The following is a 17708-nucleotide window of genomic DNA, read 5'->3' as shown; positions in this document are numbered from 1 at the left end:
TTATTCCATGGAAATCATATCATTGAGCAATAAAACATAACATGAACAGAAATAAGAATAATAGTCAAAGGAAAGGTATTTCTCCAAAATCAGTCTTTATTAACATTAGCATTTAGTTTTCGGACTTCTTCCACCCTGCACACTCACCTGCAGGGGTCTGTGCACTCAGCTGCAGACTTACCATGGTCTCGTGCGCACTCAACTGCAAGAGCCTTCCCTTTTTGGCTAAGTACAAGAAACATATCTTTCTTGCCTTAACACTTGCCCAAAACAATTTCTATCTTGACTTCGTTACTCTTAGACTCGCTATGACTCAACTATATATATCCTTTTTCCATACAATACCATGGTCCGCGGACCATGGGTGAGTCTCAAAAGCTGATCTATGTACCCAAACAAGGGGCTAAAGCCCCTTTGACTCCTACTTAATTGCGCACTTTGCATGCACATTTCATAAAGACTTTACATTCTTTACAAAAAGTGGTTAAACTAATCCCAAAGCTGATCCTGGGGAACCTATCCCAACATTCACCCTCCCTTGAGAAATAAATTGGATATGATCAATAGGAATGAATTGCATGCATTACAGATAACCAAAATAATATGGTCATAATAAATTAAAATTAGATTCTGGACCAGTTGTGTATAACATGAATATCCACTTCCAGTTTCATCTACTACATAAGCACACACATCTTCACCAAATCAAAATTTGACTAAGGCATGAAGCGATTGTTGTCAAATGCAATATTCAAATGTTTGAAGGATTTAATAATTTCTTTTTGAAGGTTCGAAAGATGGTACTTTTTGGACTTAGCATTCCAAAAAGTACCATAATTGTGGCCCTCTATATTAATGCCTTCCAAGAAAGATTCATCAATCGATCTAACAATGATTTCTTTTATCACACCAATATCATTATTTGTAACTATAATTGTCATTTTTTATGTGTACAACATTTGGTGTTTGCATGCAAAAATTTATCTTTATTAATTATAGTTAGATTTGTGGTTAAAACATAATTCCCTAAATAAAATTGAAATTTGAAATAAAAAGGCAAAGTTCAAGTTAAGGATAATTAATGTTAAAATAACATTTTAATATTGCTTTCTTTAAGGAAATATGATTATCATTTTATGAAATCAATTTTTATAAATAAAAGTCCATAATATCAATATAAAAGAATAATATTCATTTATAAAAAGAAGACAAATTTCTAAATTAATATCACTCAAGACTGGAACTCGAAACATCTTACCCAACTATCTAAATTAGCGTTACCCCAAAAAGGTGCAAAGGTATGCCAATAGGATTGTTAAATTCGAAAAATATGTATATCAAAAGAACTATATGGACCGTGGATGCTTTCGAATACAAAAAGGCGAGTTGTGCCAACATATGGTAGTGCTCCACATATGTGAAGCTCTCCTTGAGGGAATTGCATACATCGAGGAGCTTAACGTTATTGTATAACTAGTCATTGATTGATTTTTCATCTTTTTCACTCAGAGGAAGCTCCAATTCCATTATTATTTTCACAACAAAGGAACAAGTGAAGAGCATAAGAAAGAGGGCCAACTACATGTTGTCAAAACACTCTAAAAAAATAAATCACTGTCATAATGCTGCTTTAGATTATCTAAAAACAACATCCAACTTATATTTATAAATACAATAAAAACAGCTACAATATGGAAAGAAAAAATCCATTATGCAACTTAATTTCCCATAATTAAATACATTTAAAATAATACCCAATGAATCAATAGTCACCAAAAACATACATCTCAAATCAATACAATATGCAAAGAAAACAATCCACTACACAACTTAATTTCCCATAATTAAATACATTTAAAGTAATACCTTTATACCCAATCAATCAATAATCACCAAAATCATACACCTCAAATTAATAACTAAATTTATTTCGAAATGAACAACCATACAACTTAATCTCGCATAAACACATAATTCATCCCTTACACAAATTGGAGAAATTAATTACATTCAAAATACTTTCTACTGCAAAATCTTGATTGAAACTTACCTTGTATCATGGGAAATTGATTATATTTAATGTGTTTATAGAAAATTGATAGCATTTAAAATACTTCTATAATACAATCCTATATATTAGTTTATTTTAAAAGAAATTTAATGGAAACCCAATATTGTACTATGAAAATGAAAAGTGGGTCATATTATATGATCATTCTTTTTGGGCACGCATTACTGATAAGCCATGATATTATAACAAAACCTATTTACATATTAAGAATCTCCTATGCAAATATCCATGATAAAAAAAATTGTTACATTATTTTATTTTTAAATGTATATATAATTTATTTATATATTAATTTTTTAAGTTAATAATAATATTATAAAATAAATATTTTGATTTTTATGATGTATTGATGTATATTTACATTTATCATCAATTTAATTTACATGATTATGCTAGTAATAACCATTTTTTTTATCTAATGTAATTAATAAGTTCATTAGTGCTGAAAAGTATTGTGTTTATCATGTAATTGGTATATAAACATATTAAATATTGATTACAATATTGGGCCATATGTCTCACAAGATTTTATAGAATAATACTAATGAGTTGCAATGCATAGAAAACCATTGTATAATTATTGATTAGTCTTAAATAAAAATGACTAATATCTATTGGATCATTTTACTTCTTAAATAAAAATGAGTAAAGATCTATTGGATCATTTTAATTAAAAAGACTTGCTCTCATGAGTTATCTTCGTATAGGCTTGTAAGAATTATACTGAAAATTCCCGATTAGTCTGACTAATGAATTCATTATTGCCTGAAGGTAACGTGGAGACATGAATTTGTATATTCCAATTGGAATAGGCCATATTAGATATTGATTACATACTAGGATTGATGTATCAGAACCATTGAGTTTCCCTACCTATTCTTGTGATGTAATCAATGTAGACCCTTTGACTAATCTTAAATGGAAATGACTAAGAGTGATGGAAATGAATAACAATGTGATCAAATCATTCTTTGTAATAGTTGAATGGATGAAAATAATATTTGGGAAAAGTTTTTAGTAGAACATGAGTGGGACTACTACAAATTGATTCCAAACACCAAAACTCCAGAGGCAGGAGTTCATGATGGGACTTGCTTTATTTTTCTTGTATCCTCTTACACTACGAGCATATGGGTGATGCCTTTAGAGATTTGAGCAAGTTTAATGGTATCACCTTGCTGAAAAACAACTCCTTCCTTATCGAAAAGGATCGCTTGAACAATATCTTCATAGTTTCCTCCATCCTGAAAAGGAAATGTAATGATACCAGCTTGCAAGGGAGAAATGATAGGGTTGAATGCTGCAAATTTAATAAAAAATCTTGTACAAACGTCTCCTTTTGTTGTCATCAGAGCGATTCCAGAAGGACACTTAATATATGGAGCACGTGACAAGTTTGTGGCTTTAAGAGCTACTAGCTTGAGTTGATGCAAACATTCAGAGCTTGAAGGGTTGTGGATATATTCATCCTTTACATCCCCATCATCGATATGCAAGTTCAATGTATATTCCTTTACATCTCCATCATTACACTTAGGATTCAATTGAAGAGAATTCACAGATTGCAAACCCAAGCCATTAAATTGAGTTTGAAAAACAGGTAGCATGCTTTCCTCCAAATCACCTGGACGAAATCGGTGGGGAAGGAAATACAATAGAGACTAGGTCTTGAAATGCTAATTACTTATCAATATTTCAATATGAGACTCACCAAAACATCTTGCAAAAAATTCCTACAATGTCCACGTGGGGTTGTTTAAACACCAAGGAATCTAAGTTGGTCCTCTCCATGTTGCGTTGCATTGGATACCAGAAATGGCTCAGCAAGAACAAAATGATTCAGAGGAAGACCTTCATAATCCAAATTTACCCCTCGAAGGTGTGTCTTCTTGCTCCAAGGCCAACAACTCCGCACACAAAATATGGAGATGGGAACCCTTGCAAGAAGTTGAGTAGGCTTTACCAATATAGCAAGATACTTTATTTCTAACAAACCTACTTCTTTACACAAATGCTGAACCTCATTTGCTTTGATCAAAAAAGGTGAGATGCCTCCCATTGTTGAGAAACCATCAAAGTTTCAATCCATCTTTGAAGAGAGTTTGGATAATTTTAGATCTGAGCAAAACCTACAATATATGTCTGATATTAAAATTGCACCCTTGTTAATTTATCAAAGAGAATGAACCAGAAAGGTGCTTTGAGAAATGCAACCATTACCTCACAAGGGAAGCCTATAGACTAACAATCAAAACATAACCTTAGCACATACCTTGAAATAGGGCCCAAGAACACAAAGACAACCTTCTCAATCTCCACACAAGAGTATTAAATTCAACATTACCAAAGAAAAAAATAGATCTACCAAAGGAATAGTGAAATTTTCCACAAAGACCCTAAAACACAATGCAACTCACCTGACAACAAGAAAAGATGAAAATATGATACCTTCTAACAAATTATGTTATGTGATTTCTACCGAAATACTTTTCGTAAATCAAACCTTATTTATTGCATAAGATTTGTCGAAAGAAGAATAACTAAAATCCATATGTGTTATGTTCTAAATTTTATAGCTATTCAATGTCCGGTAAAGCTATTAGGAGCTAGATATCAAGGTTGTGTCCTACTTGCTTAGCTAGGAGCTAGATATCATGCTCTTGCTCTACTTGCTTGGCTAGGAAATTGGAAGGATACATTAAGGGAATGATAGATTTTTAAGTACTTTACCAACGGCTACGAATTTCCTTCAGCCCCATAAAAATTAAAAAATTGACACCATAAAACTCTACAAACAACACAACCAGATCAATAACCCTGATGACAAAGAAATTATTTAAGTTAAAACACATTCACTAAAAAATAACTCACATAATAAAAACTAGAAATCCAATAGAAATAACCCAATTTTCATCTACACTTCCCTTCAACTAAAGAGGTCATTAAATATAAAAGCACTCTTCAAAATAATCTAGAGACTTTCACCAATAATTTCCCCCAAAATGCATTGAAATTTTTTCCTTAAAGGGTTTTTTTAGCACCAGGAAAAAATAATGCACTGCATTTAGCATGTACAGGGGCTCAAAAATATATGGTAATTTTTTTTTATAGTATTTAATATATACAAAAATTATATACATATATACAAAATTACTATTAATGACTTATAATATTTTCCTAGTAATTCAAACATTAATGACTTCCTAGGATATTTGAAAAGTATTAATTTAAAACAAAAAAACTCTAGCTACAATCCATATTTTTAAGGGGTTATAAGCAACTTAAAATAAGTTAGAGAAATGGCCACTTTGGGTACGCCGATTGGTTCTCAGTTGGAGAAAAAAATTCTTAAGAGTTGCGGGCAGGTATTGACCTCAGAACCACCAACAACCCAACGATTTCCCACAACTTCCGTGAACCACCGCCGTTGCCATTTTCGGTAAATGATTTCTTTCTGAGCCAATGAGAAGTGAAAAGATTAATAGACGTTTATAAAGACTTGTGGAAAAATCCAAAATATTTTTTTATATTTTAAAACTTAAAATTAAAGACCATACATTTATGGTTTTTTCAAGATTTGTTTAGGAAAGCTTTTTAAAGGTTTATGAATAGCTTATAAAATATTTCAAAATATTAAAGGTGTTTTTTGAATTCAGACTTCTGTGATCCATAATATTTATGATAATATTTTTCGATAAAAATCACGTAGGAGACAATCTCGTCAACACGTTTCGAACCAACCAGTGTGGTTCATCTTCAAGACAGAATGAGGAATAAGATCTACGCAAAGAAATAAGTAGATGGACAAAGAAATAAATAGATGAAGAGAGAAACTAACTCGCCATTAGAATATAACAACTAGTTTGACTTAATACTCGTTATTAACAATTTTTAATATTTCGATTTGACCAAGGAAGGGTAAGCAAACCAAACTAAATATTTTTACCCAAAGATGTTGTCATAAATATTAAAGGTTAGTTATTTTTCTTTTTAAGTTGGAGAGATTAAAGAATATTGAAGAAAGCTCTTTAAAATATTTCGTGAAAGTGTTCTTTTTTTCTTATTAAAAGAGAATTAAAAAAAAGTTTTTTTTTTTTTAAATTGGAAATAAAGTTTAGGGATTTGCAAAGGTTGTCCATTTGCAAATTTATGAGGGTTTGCGTAATTGGTCAAGTTCCCAACATTAAAGTTTTTTTCTTATTAAAAGAGAATTAATTTTTTTTTTTTTTTTTTAAATTGGAAATAAAGTTTAGGGATTTGCAAAGGTTTGTCCATTTGCAAATTTATGAGGGTTTGCGTAATTGGTCAAGTTCCCAACATTAAAGCATCTCACGAATGGAAGGTTATGGGGTAAGTTCTCCTTGAAGCAAGATATTGCCAAAATAATTAGAAGTGGCCTGCAAGATAGTTGCCAAGATATTATAATCGAACAATTTGGTTTCTCATCCCAATCGGGGGGGCAAATAGCACAAGATTTGAACCCAAGATTTCCGGTTCGATGAGATTTCATTTCCATAGCCATTGCCAATTAAGCTATCCCAAGAGGACTATTTTAAAGATACTTTTAATGACATCTCATTGAAAGTACTTTGTCACCAACCATTATCAATTAATATTTAGAATTATGTATATTTTATATTTATATGTAAAGATATAAATTTAAAAATATTTCTATTGTACTAAGTATAAAAATTAAAATCTTAATTAAATTTTGAATAAGTGTTTGTTTATATCATAAATATCTTTCTTGAATAAATTTCAAAATGGCTAATAATGCATTAATTTTACTAAACTCCAAAAATTCATTTCCACCTTTGTACCCACTTGCATTTAATAGTTTGTTTTGAGTTAGGTTAGCACTTAAATTGAGTGTAAATATTAGAGGGTTTCTTTACTAGGTTAAAATGACTATAAGTAAAGATATTTTTATTAGTAGTCATAAAATACATTTTTTTATTGTAAAGGTGAATTGCAATAGAATAACTACATTAAGTATTTAATCAATGAACATCCAATGTAATCCAAAGGTATTATAGTTCACTAAAATGTTGAAAGGAAAATAAAAATTGAGATCAACATCCAATGTAATCCAAAGGTATTATATTTCATTAAAAATGTTGAAAGAAAAATAAAAGTTGAGGTAGATATGAGAGTGCATCTTATCTAAAATTGCTAAAGAAATACATTTTATGTACTCTTAACTTACATCAATCTAAATGAAAATTGAATGTCAGAATTAAACAGGCAACTTAATAGTGTTTATGAGATATAAAAATGACATCTAGCAATAATGATGCAATTTGAAAATGAAAATACAATTTTGATATGAATGATGGATATTGATATGAGATGACATAAGATAGATGTTGAGTAATCTTATTTCATCTTGGCTTTCATTTTTTGTACAATAAAATGAGATTCAATTTTTGATGAATCATGATTAGAATGTTATAGTATTGCTCTAAATTGATATGTATTGAGATGATTTTCAGACATATGATGTTATGATATGAGGGCGTATTGACATGTGGTTTAATTTATTATGTGAAGGCATGATACATCTTTGATAAAAATATGTTGGTATGATAGTATCCATGATGATAAGAGTGTGCTTATTCCATGAAATGTTATGACATGCATGAGCATGCCATTTTTACTATTTAGAATGTTGTGATAATAATGATGTTATGTTCTCATGATGGCATGCAAGACTTGTCATGTGGATTATTTTCTATGATACCATGATGTTATAACTAATGCATTGGTTGCATGTTGAGATGTGGTGATTGATAGGAAATCTACAAATGGGCAGAGAGGGACGATTTATTTGATGATCTCGTGGGATCCCATACCTGCGAGGAAGAATATGTAACACCATACAAGTTGGGGACATATTCAATCAACACTACATATGCCAGTGGTTCTTTTTTCTTGTATAGCTCCTGATGGATAGCTCTTGAGGGGCTATAGGACTATCTTGAGGTGGTCGAGTACCTAATATTGGATTGGGATGCCAAAGTCTGGTGGGGGTGTAAGGAATTCGATGGCCTGGGCTATGTACCTTAGTGAGTGTGGAGGGAGTGGGCTAGCCTTTCGAGATGCCTGGAGTACTAGTGCATGGAGTACTGAGCCAAATGGCTGCATTGGGACAGATGAGGTTGAGCCGAGTGCAAGCCTTGGGGCCAACCTTGGTCTATGGTACAGAATGATGAGGCTTATCCCTAGTTCCGAAAGTGGGAAAACGGATAGAGATTCCTTTGGATTTCCTGGGTGTTGTGGAAACTTTCGATGCTTGCTAGATACACTAGTTCATAATAAGGTGTAGAGAAAATGCGAAGTAATAAATAACTAAATAAATAAAAGGTTAAATGATTCAACTTAACTTTGGGATGAAGTTCCTTAAAGAGGGGGAGTATGTATTGTCCCATAATAATAATAATAATAAAATAATAATAATATAATAATATAATATAATAATAATCAATAAATAAAATAGTAAATAATAAACTGGAGTTCTAAATAAATATATATAAAATTAAACTATAAAAATAGTACAAATAAGTAAAGTTAACAAAAAGTAAAAAGGAATAAAATAAGAAAGAGTTAAATTAAGAGAAATATTAAATTAGGTAAAACTTAAAATAAAGAAATAAAAGTTGCATGCAGACCCCTTTCCATTTTCTAGTCTATTTAATGGATGATGAGGAAGATGAGATTCATCCATTCCTTTATCTATTCTCTTGGGAAAAAAGTGTTGTGAGACAAAGGATTCCCTGGTATTAGTACGTTGGTTGAGGGCTCGGTGGTGGCCAACTATAGAAAGATTATGTGAAGCTAAGCCTAAGTTTGGGTGGAGATTCGTCCGCAAAACTTTGTTGTGGTTAGCGGGATTCAAATGACATTCAATTCCGAAATCACAAGTAAGGAATATCATCGCCACAAGTAAGTCATATTTGCTCATGCTTTTGGAAATTCTATGTTAATTAGTGGAATAGTTGTGTGTTGATTATTAATAACATGGTTGATCTAATTAGTTGCACATTTTAATTTTAGGGTTGTTACAATCTAAATAATCATGTTTCCTTTTCTTTTTTCTCCTTACAACTGATTTCTTTTGAGAATTGAAATAGTAATCTGTCACAGGAATTGTTTCTAGAAGTACTTCCAACTCAGAAATTGGTTTTAATAGAAATCATTCCTAAGGAATATTGGTAGAAATGGGTGTTACAAAGGTATTAGGAGATGGATTTGAAATAGTACCTATCATTTTATGTGATTCCATTGTTTCCTCATTCTTCTTAGTGATGGTTTCACCAGATATTTGCTTCTTTTTTACCTCATCAACTTCCATTTCTTCACTTGTTGTAGTTTATGGCTTCTTCTGTTTTGTTTCCTTAGGAGAATTAATTAGAATAATTTCTTGCTCAATTTTTCTTTCCTTTTATGTTGTTTTTGTTGTTATTGCACTTTCGTGTTTCTCTTTTAGAATTTCCATCGTTGTGACCTTTGCTTCCTTACATGTAACAACAACATCTTCTACTTTCTCAATTTCAACCTTTTATTCCTTTTGAGATATAGCAGAAGAATCTAAATTGATTTGGTTGGAATTAAATTGAAAGAATTCAGAAGTTTTTAATTCTTCAAAAGAAATGTTGATACGAAGACCTTTTTCTTTTAAGAAATTTTGAAACAAAATTTCTCTAAATTTTTGTAGTTGGTCTCTTGTTCTAATGTCTAAGAGTTTTCCTCTTTCAAGAACCTACTCGAAATTATTATATCTTTGAAAATCTCATCAAAGGGAGGCTCATGGTGAGTGAATATTTTCATATAGCTGACTATTATATAATGACTTCTAATAATCCCATTACGATCATAGTGATAATGAGATAGAGAATATAACCAAAATGATTGAAGCTCTTCGGCTACCTTGAAGCCATGTCCTTTGTCCCTGATATTTATGCCACCGAACATAATAGGAAAACCCCGCTAAATTTTATTCCGCAATTTACTTAATGTTTTAGCTTGGCCATTTAAAACAACTTGATTTGCAACTTCTCTAAGAGAAATACTTTCAGGGATATAATGAGGTAAAAGGTGAGGACCAACCTCACTTCCAAAAACCCTTATATAGGAAAACACCTCCTCTACAAACAAATGACCAATGGACTCTAGTCCTTCTTTCAAATTTTGACTAATTTTGGGAGGTATTTTTCCAAATAGGATTTCATAGAAAGGAATCAAGACGTAATGGAAAATATCATAAAAATGAAATTTAAAATTTGACTTCCCCATGATAGGAGCATAATTTTGGATGGGTAGTTTTTGATAAGATGCGTAGTTCCATTTCATGAGTGGGAATGGAATTGAGGCAATAACTATATCTATCAGATAGGAAGACATATAGAAAAAGTGTTTGTAGCTAGGGGAGATGTTAATGACAAATTTAAAGAATCTGTGATATTCTGCGACAAAATCTAGTCCCAATTTATATGTTTCCCTTTATTTAAAATGCTATGGATTATTGGAATCCATTTGATTTTATAATGTTCAGGATTTTCTTCCCCATATAATTTGGTTAGAATTTTGATAAGAAATATTATAAGTTTCTTATAAAAAGCCTATGATATACTCGTTTTCTCTAAGCTTGAAACCTTCATCTTCTTCCCTTAACCAATCTTCAATCACTCTATCATAATTCTCTCCACATTTCTTGAAGACAATGCTTTGAAAAGTATTAAGGAAATCAACATTAAGGTGGATTTCTAGAGGACTGAGCTTATATATGGTCGATAGGGCTTCAGTTTTCGATAAGGCTATGACAATTTTGTGATGGTCTAATATTGTTTGGGTTGAAAAATCAACATGAGAAAAAATCCATGAAGCCATGTCATAATAAGGAAAAATTCTAGCCCTAACTGCTACTTTTGTAACTTTATTTATCTTATTGGTTCAAGCTAATTATTCTTTGTTTAAGAAGATCTTATGTTGTTTAGCCATCCTCTTCCTTGAAAGAAAGAAAGAAAAATTCTCCCATCTCATCGTACCTTCTTTTTGTGTCTTATAAGTTGAATTTGAGATGAATGGTTTGAAGCTGACCTCCTCAGGTTGTGAATTCTCCATTCCTTTAATTTTCTCCCTTATCTTCTACATTTGTTGTTTCATTGTTGAATTTTCCTTTTTTACCCATTCTATGACCCGTGAACAAAAATTAGAGTGAATCTCAGCTTCTCTTATTTAAAACTTGAAATTGAATTAAGAATTATGCATAATATCATCCTTCTTACACATAATTTCTATAACTGATATCATATTTTCTCAATTCAAATTTCTTCGAACTAGGCATAAGAGAATAACGCACAGGTGAAATACTATATAAACTTATGAATTTTGATTATAAATCCAAGAAAGGTGTGAATTAATTCATTCATTAATATTCCGTACAGAAATCCAACCATTTCTATTCATGAATTGAGAAAGGATCGGGGAAATTTATTGTTGATTTAACAAACAAATCAATTAAACATGTAATGATTTTTTTTTAAATCTTTTCAAAAATCAAACTACACAGAAATAAAAAAAAATGTATTTTATTCAGATAGTCGTACAGTCAGGAGGTTGGATGGTCGAGTGATTTTCGTTTATTGTTGATTTATTTCATCCCAACACCAACTATACAATAGTTGGGTTTTGTCTTCAGGTCAGGTAGTCAGATGGTCAAGCAGTCAGGCATAATATTTACAAAGATTTTAGTATTTGTCTTGACCTACAAGTAGGGAGGTGGGATAGTCAGTCTTTATGAATCCAACGTCCGACTTAAAACCTTTATTTTTTTGGGTTTTTTATGAAAAATAATAAAAAAATTGGGCCTTTTGTTTTTATTTATTATTTATTTTTCTTATGTACAAAACAAAAGAATATTGTTGTAAACCTGGAAAAAAACCATTGATGACCTCCAAATTTGGTCGTTGTATCAATTGTTTACTTTCATTCAACTAGTTACATGCCAAGAAGAGGTGTTTCACAACAATCTGATAGCACAGCATGAGAAACAACAGAAACAAATTCTCTCCATTGCAGCAGAAAGAGATGAAATTATTCAAGAGAAGTAGATACTATAGAACTAGGTTGATGAAATAAGTGTAAAGCTCAAGGATCTTTGGCCCTTAGTTGTTGAAATAGTAACAGATGCACCGAAATACTTGTCAGCCTGCACTCTTGTACAATGCTATGACCATATCAGAACTGCCTGCAACGAGCTAGTCTCAACAAATAAAGTGCTAAAGAGAACTATTTCTGCCACTCAAAGAGTAATACTAGGTCCAACATCCCAATACGTTATCGAGATTGAGAAGAAAATCATAGAAGTGGCTTGTTTGAAGGCCTCTATTATCCAAGCTACGGGAGAAGCTAAAGACCTCTTAGCTCAAGTTCGAGATTGGTCAGGCGGCCTTGCAAAGAAAAATCGATTGGTCTACCCTATGCACCAATAGGCTAATTAGTTATTCAACCAAGCCATGGCAACCACAGACCACAACCGAAAAAATGAGCTCCTAGCACAGGTGAATGCCCTTGAAAACAAAATTCAGTAAATTGAGGATGAATTGAACAAGACTAAGAGTCCACTCCGTGACCTTATGCCACCAACATAGGGCCATTTCTAGAAGCTACATCAGATTAGTGTGGAGGAAGAAACTCAATGGAATTCCTTGTTGACAACACACCTTACTTAGCCAAAAACCCACTTGGGAGCACGACTCATCAATCAAGTAAGCACCATCACAAGTTCATGGCAGGTGACACTTTATGAGTACAAAAATTTAAAAAATGAAGCCATCTAGTCTATCCTAGAGTTGGGTCCTTCGTTTTAAGGATAGGCCAAGGAGCAGCACTGGTAGGAGTAAGAAACAACAAGAAGCACCAAAAACACCAAAAAATGATTGACACGGGGATGAGTCAATGGAATGTGGTTAAGGACTGTTGGGTCCTCCATTTTGGAGATAATGTTTTTTTTTAATGTTTTTTATGGTTGAACATATTTTGAACAAAGGTTATTGAAGGGAAATCGTGGAGAAAGCAACCGAGGAGGGAGAAGGAATCCTTCGAAGTCCGGAAATTACAAAAGATGTGTTAGAGAAATCAGGGCACATGCAATGAGAGTTAAGCTGGAATGTTCATTAACAACCAAAGAAGTAGCTACAGTTGAGCAATAGAGGAAGCTGAATAGGAAAGTTTGGAGCATCCGAGGAGGAAAAAAACAGTCCAAGCGAGTGGAGTGCTTAAAAAGCTAAGGAAAAGGCCATAAAAGAGAGAGTGAGGAAGTGTACTAAAATGTTGTTATAGACCCTATTGCGCTCGCAAGACTCTCTACTGACCTGGTCATGTATTAGCTTATGTTCCTAGTCTTTGTTATGTTGAGGAGGCTTTTGAGATGAATGTATTGATGTAATGCCGACCTAAACTAATGAAAGAAGAAGTTGCAGTGATATTTGATAGTCTTCTTGTGACGGGCTTATATGTCCCCTTCTAAAATTTTATTATAATGCATGTGCATATTATATATCTTTCTGAATAATTAAGTTGTTGTCTTCTAAATCAATTGCATGTTTGATGTCTTGGTTCTAAGCTTAACAAGTATTAGTAGCTTCTATGTTATTTCTCCTGATGCTTGGTTTGAGTCCCTTAACCAAGTAAGGTCACGACGTGCCTCGGGTAAGATGATTTATTCTTCTTGAATGATGTGAAAATGTCAGGTGTATGCTAGATTATAATGGACCCTTCTTTTGCCCCTGTGCCTGAACCAAGGGTCTTGAACTGATCACCAATTTTCACCAACATTTAGCAACCTAAAATGTACTATGAAGTAAGTATTTTGGTGCTTATTATGGATTGATTCCTATTGAATTTTACCAACCATTTGACTTATATAATTACCCTAGTTAATTACTAATCAATATAATGATCATTTATATAATTAAATTGTACTCTTTCTCATTAAATTCATTGGGTAACACATAAAACTCATTTTTATTTATTATTATTAGCATATCAGGGATTGTAAAACTTGAATTATTTATGCAATTCACATTGGAGTAGGTGTTTCAACACATTTATTCCAAATTAATATAATCTAAATTTTCTTTTTAATCAAATTTTGATGAAAAAGTAGAATTTGTTATACACATTAATTATTGATCTAGTGGTAATCTCACATAGTACATTTTTTTATCTAATTATACAATATGTTAACTAAAAGATTAAAATTATTATACATAATAATTGGCACACCACAACGTGACTCTTGAGAAGAGGAAGCAGTGCTAGAAGACAAAAAGAGACCATTGAATGGTCAATAGCAAGATACAAGAAAGAATCATAAGGATAAAAATTTGACCGACCTAGAGGCACCTTCTCTATTAGAGGATGAATGACAAATAATTATCGAGTAGATCAAAGAGGAGATGAACCAGGGAACTGTCACTTTCGTCACTTCCATTTACTAAGAAACACAACAAAAATAACCATTATAGGGACATATGCAGTAGTTGGAAGAACTATGTCTTTTGATTGAATAATTAAGGGTGGTAACTCCTTTTCCAAGTCCAACAAAGACAACTACTACGATAGAGGAAACTAGTGCACTTCCACCACCAAAGAGTCAACTAGATCAATCGTGGCCATCTTCTACCTAGATGGAATGTTACACATTGGTTGTTCCCCTAGTCACAATGTACTTTTATGCCACTGAAATCCAAGAGCGGGCCCAGGAATTACCCCAAGTAGATTTGGTTTTATCTCAATTACCTTTGAATTTTGTACATCTATTGCAATAATCTATTGTACAGGAAGTACTGTTAAGAGCAAAAAAAGCCTTAACTGATCTAGTCCAACTCACCAGCGAGCATGAGTCAATGCAAGCAGTACATGCACATTTCATAGAAGTGTGACACCATGCTGAAGGGAGAGAGGGAAGACTGAGATAGGAAGTCGAGTAAATTGCCAGGTGTCCCAATGAAAATTGACACTCACATAGAGGAGAAGCTATCAAATAATGATGCAATGATACATAGGTTGAAGGCCGAAGTTAGATAATTACAATTTGATATAAAGCTTGTTTCCATGCCAAAGGAAATAGAAAGAAGAGAAAAGGAACAAGTAGCCTCTTAAGTCTTTCAAGAATGCATGAGAGCTTGAGCATGAATGCACTAGATTATATGAAGCCTTCATAGATATGTGGAATAAGTTGCAGAACAATGTTAAGCTTAAGGAAATCAGTTCCAGTACTCAAACTATGGAGCAACAAAGTGATTCCATATGTAGTAATTTGATCATTATACCCACATCAGAACAAAAATATGCAATGGTTGAATGTGCAACATTGGGTAGGAAAATTAACCAATGGAGAGAATAAGAAGAACAACTCATCCAAAAAGTCATACAACTACAACATGTAGCTATGCAACTCACTGATTATCTTAATGAAACGTAAAACAAAACACACTAGTTAGTTACAAATAATGAAACATCATTCCTGGCTCTTCCAAACCAAACAAATGTTTGAGTAGCTCAAGAGAAAGCCAATAATGGTTTTGGGGACCTATTGGCGCCAAGGGGAAAGGGAGAAAGTTTTGAAATTATTTCCTAAGTATGGAAAAACCATGTGATAAGGAGGAAACAAAGAATACAATAAGTAGTATAGGCTAGGTGGACACCACACATATTAAAGAAGCATATAGGTGTACCATGAAAATGTCTTACACATTTCATAAATGTACAACTATAGTTGCAAGTACCATGATGTAAAAAAAAGATGAAATTGTTGATATTTCACTCCCTAGATGTATGGTTCAGTTACATGTGGGTAAGAATTTGGTTGTGATTCAACTTGATGTGTTTAAGTAGTTGGTTGTAGCTTGACATGAACATGGATAGCTCATCAAGGTGAGCTTGTCTAAGATTCCCATAAGAGAGATTTTGGAGATTGAAGTTATATAAAGAGTTGTTTCTGAATATCGATGGTTTTGTTATGTTTTGCTTGGTTATATTGCCATCCTATTATTATTACATTGTTAGCGTGATGATAGTTGTTTGTATATTGTGTTAGGCTTATTGCTGCTTATTTTTGAAATTATTATTCTCTTCGAGACCTTTCTGAATACTTACTCTACCAATTGTGATGGTGTTGGATGTATAATACAACATAAACTATGATAGTATGATTTCTTTCATATGGGTATATGATACCCTGTTGTATCTATATTACTATCATTTGTTGTTAATATGAAGTATTTGCATGTTTTATGCCATATTTTATTCATTTTGTACTAAGGCTTGGATAAATGAATGAGTTACAACGTCTTTGTAGAGTTTTTGGAAAATGTCCTGTGCTGATAGTTTGTGGTTGAATCATAATGTAAATAAAAACGTCATTGTATGAATGTAGCTATGTTCCACTTATTTAGGTTAGAGTCATCTATGTGATTTAATATTAAAATTATGCCAAATAGTTACTTTACTAGTTAGACACTATGATTTCCCTTGAGCAATATATGCTTTAGTTTAATGGGAATGTTTCAACTTGTTTTGTAAAGGTGCTCGAATGTAATTATTTTTAATGGGTATATATTGATTTGTGTAAAATACCATAGTTCGTGGTGGGTTATTGAAAATAAGAGTTGTCTCTATTTCCCATTTTCCCTTGCATAACATTTGAAGGTTCTTACAAACCCAACATCATACCTTGGTTGAGACCTTACTTGCTTGCAGGTGTTGAAAATGTCGATGTATGAAGGGGTTATGCTGGCATAACTGTGAACCCTAGGTCACCCTTGTGTTCCAACAGATACGTAGTATGTAGATTTACCCAATGATGGAATCAACATGGGTCAAAACACATCACTATGTACTAGATATAGTATTCCCTTTACCCTCTTAGTACTAGCGGAGAACGTCACCAGATTCTACATCCTATATAAGAAATGTTGATAGAAATCAAAATCGAGAGAGAAATTAGACATAACTTATACCCTACCATTTCTATGAAGTACTTGAAGGTCCTCTCTATTGTGTCTCGATATTTAACTGCACAACATAGTATTTTCTCCTGAAGCTACAAGATTTTTCCCTCTTGTACTCCACTCTCAAGAATAATGGAACTATTCCACCTAGAACTAATAGTTCTTCCCTAAAACTTATGTAGAGTTCCAATATAAACTCCCCTCAACAATACCATTTGTACTTGAACGATTTTGCAGGTTTCCTTTTGACATGTTGTTCTTACACTTGTACCATTCATCTTGCTTACCTAAACCAAATTCTAGCTAATCTTGGAATGTGTGGAACACTAAGGAGTGTCCTGATCCTTCCATCCATGAGTTTCAACTTCAATTTTCCTCATCCTATGATTTTGGCTCTTAATTCATCCCGTAAGAAAACATCACCACCATTTCATACTTGCAAAACCACTTCTTATGAAGAGGCATATGGAAATATGTGCTTGAGTTAGCCAACCATGCCTTATGATCTACTTGTCAGCTTGAAGAAGCCAAGTACACAACCCCTCCTTCATTTGAGGAGGTTTCTGCTTCCACGGAGGGAGAATATTTTGTCCCTTCCCTTTCTCTACAATTTTGGCTTTACA

At 32.6% G+C, this 17708-nt stretch overlaps 1 pseudogene; it reads right to left on the bottom strand.

Moving 5' to 3' along the window:
* Positions 1-3186: 3186 nt before the first annotated feature.
* Positions 3187-4130, bottom strand: LOC149181273 (cytidine deaminase 1-like; annotated as a pseudogene).
* Positions 4131-17708: the final 13578 nt, after the last annotated feature.

This window comes from Pinus tabuliformis, chromosome 3_2 (assembly GCF_031772625.1).
Source record: "Pinus tabuliformis cultivar Carrire ecotype Pingquan chromosome 3_2, CPIR1, whole genome shotgun sequence".
Classification (NCBI taxonomy): domain Eukaryota; kingdom Viridiplantae; phylum Streptophyta; class Pinopsida; order Pinales; family Pinaceae; genus Pinus; species Pinus tabuliformis.
The sequence above is the reverse complement of the archived record's forward strand: the minus strand, read 5'-3'. Positions and strand labels throughout refer to the sequence as shown.